This window comes from Aptenodytes forsteri, unplaced genomic scaffold (genome assembly GCF_000699145.1).
Source record: "Aptenodytes forsteri isolate BGI_AS27 unplaced genomic scaffold, ASM69914v1 Scaffold379, whole genome shotgun sequence".
In the NCBI taxonomy this organism is placed as follows: domain Eukaryota; kingdom Metazoa; phylum Chordata; class Aves; order Sphenisciformes; family Spheniscidae; genus Aptenodytes; species Aptenodytes forsteri.
The window spans coordinates 32446-35545 of NW_008794088.1; the positions used below are offsets into that span (position 1 = coordinate 32446).

The 3100-nt window shown below is 42.4% G+C and overlaps 1 long non-coding RNA gene across 1 annotated transcript in view; it reads right to left on the reverse strand.

Moving 5' to 3' along the window:
• Positions 1–827: 827 nt before the first annotated feature.
• The window catches only part of LOC103894888, a 103501-nt gene continuing 101228 nt past the window's right edge, over positions 828–3100 (reverse strand). The window contains exon 3 of the long non-coding RNA XR_657338.2: positions 828–948. This is a non-coding gene — a long non-coding RNA (uncharacterized LOC103894888). The remainder of the gene's footprint in view (positions 949–3100) is intronic.

A 3100-nucleotide genomic window follows, 5' to 3' on the forward strand; every position in this document is an offset into this window, starting at 1 on the left:
AGCACAGCCACTGTGAGTTTTAAGAAAAGATCACAGAAGTGTACGTACATATACATAAAAAAACGTGCAGAAAAAAGGACCAAGAGTAGGGCAAGTCTTTTAGAAAATATTTTAATGGCTTTATAAAAAGCCCTCACCCAAAGTTTGAGGGGGTTTTGCAATCTTACATTTTTCTATTGCAAAATACACCTGCTTTCTTTTATTTCTTTTCCCCCCCCCAAACTAAATATTTCTTCCATCTAATGACTCTCTTTATTAGACAGCATCTAATTTGCATACATTTACATACAATTTAACTGCTAGCTTGTGAGAACAAAGAAATGGCTCTGTATTGTACTGAAGGACAATACTCAGAAAAGGAAGGTATAAAAACCAGCTAGCTCGGTGCCTGTGTATTCTCTTTGTTTCAAAAATACCAGGATTTTTAAACACACCACTTAAAGGGTGAAAAAGATTATTTCATCAAACAATGAAAAAAGATACAGTGCAGCTCCCTTTTAACACATTCTCTCTCTGGCCTGGTTAATGGGATTTAAGGGTCCAAGATTTCTTTGCTTTCTTCTGTTTCCTTTATTAGAACTGATGGATTTAATTCTGTCACATATTTTACTTCATATTTTATTCCTATAACAATCTATGCTGAAGTTCAGCTCCAATGCTAATTCAATACTATCTTCCTTTCCTTGCAGTCAGCCTGGAATACAACTGAATGATCTTTGACGGGCATGAAGTACTCTGCCCTCAATGCCCAGTGCTAATGCATTTTAGAGAGAGTCTGCCAGAATTTTACTTTGTGGCAACAAGTCCAGAGATAATGAAAACTTACCATGTAGCTGACTGGGAATCAACAGGAAGGGAAGCAGGGCTGAGCTCCGCTTGTGAGAACAGGGAGGGACCGTGGTCAGAGTAAACGCAGGATGTAAAGGATGTGTCAAGCCCTCTAGTTCCCTAAAAGAAGAGAAGAAAATGATCTTTAAGATCTCACACAAAGCAAAAACCTTTAGAAACAGTTCGCAAAAACTCCAATACAGGCCCTACCAAAAGCATGATACAGCAGCAAAGGGGTTTTCTCCAAAGGCTTTGCAGTGGGAGTACCAATTGCAGAGGACAGCTGCAAATCTAATCCATGTGGACTTGACATAAAAATCTCGCAGGGAAAAAAAGCATGATTTCAGGCTGCATGCTGCACACCTCCATGTCCCCTCAAACGTGTGAAACCCAGTGAAGCAGAACGGTCTGCCATTTGTTACTGCCTGCATAGCGTTGCTGCTAGCTTCACTTCCAAACTCTCCCACTCCCAGCATCATACTCAATGACTTGTGCTCAGTGGGGCAGACCAAGTAATGCCTATTTTTGAAAAAGTAAAGTACCAACATTCAGTGGCTCAGGAATGGGGGAAAGAAGGCCCAAACACTCTAGCAGCATGTTATAAGGGCCTGTCCTACAGAAACATAACATGTGAAACCTTTTCTAGTGTAAGCAGACCTATTGCAACCTAATAGAACAAGAGTATACATAGTAAAAATCATTAGGCCAAGTTAGCTTGTGTACAAAGCAGGTATAGTATTCAGGATCCAGCAGTGACCTGCTCCATTCAGTTTGCCCCAGCCAGCCACGTGGCATGTGGTACACTGGCTTCATATGATCAGCAGAAGGCCAAGGGTTAATTTGATGGGCATTCACACACCAGCATGTATGGCACAGTAACACTGGGACAGAAGATACAGGAGCCACATCAGAAGCTGTACATGGAAGAAAATTGCGCTGATACTGCCCTGACATGCCTCACTGGCACTCAAAATACATTATAGATTATTTTCAGACACAAATTTTAATTTAAAGCTGGCTGAAATGTTAATGAAGTTTTGGCTCTTTTTCAAAGGGGAAAATTCCCTACTGCTTACAAAAATTTTTTTTCCCCCACCTGATTTGCTTCTAATGACATATAGCAACCAAACCTCATAAAAGAAATTAATCAAGCCTTCATATCATTTTTGCTTTTCAAAGATGGAAAGGTTGAGGTGTGTGATCTTCAGAGTTTCTGACGCATACCAAAACACAGGTTTTAGCAAACAGTGGAAAAAGTAAATTCCAAAGCCAAAGTTCCTTTAACTATCACATTCTATGCTCACAGCTCTGTCTTGCTGAAACTATGGGTTATTATTTTCAGAACCTTAAGAGCGTGGCTGCACTATGATGTAAGCTGATTTTAATTGGAGCTGCCACAGTCCCACCCTTCCCTCACCTCTTTTCTCTCCTGGCCACATGTCCCTGAGCCCATCCTTGAGCCAGGACTGGATAACTGGTTTTATTCAGCTGAATGAAAAACCTCTTTTCCACATGTTCTCAGCCAAATCAACCCCCAGTCGCAGCTCAACATCAAGGCATGAAACTCGGGGGTTAGAGCTAAGGAGGCAGAACTGTACAAATGAAGGGACAGCAACAAAGCGGCCTCAATGTCGATCACTTTAAGCTGCTGCGGACCTACGTCTTGAGATGTTTAGGGCTGCTTTGGTATATGACATGGAAGAAAGGCTCCTATCACATAGCTGGAAGCCAAACTAATCATGGTGTTGTGGTTTAACCCGGCAGGCAGCTAAACACCACACAGCTGTTCACTCACTCCCCCCCAGTGGGATGGTGGAGAGAATTGGAGGGAGGGCGGGGGGAAAGTAAAACTTGTGGGTTGAGATAAAGACGATTTAACAGGACAGAAAAGAAAGGGAAAATAATAATAATGATAAAAGAATGTACAAAATAAGTGATGCACAATGCAATTGCTCATGACCCGCTGACCGATGCCCAGCCAGTTCCTGAGCAGCGGACCCCCAGCCAGCTTTTCCCCTAGTTTATATACTGAGCATGACATCATATGGTGTGGGATATCCCTCTGGTCAGTTGGGGTCAGCTGTCCCAGCTGTGTCCCCTCCCAACTTCTTGTGCACCTCCAGCCTACTCGCTGGTGGGGTGGTGCAAGAAGCAGAAAAGGCCTTGATTCTGTGTAAGCACTGCTCAGCAGTAACTAAAACATCAGTGTGTTATCAACATTATTCTCATACTAAATCCAAAACACAGCACTGTACCAGCTACTAGGAATAAA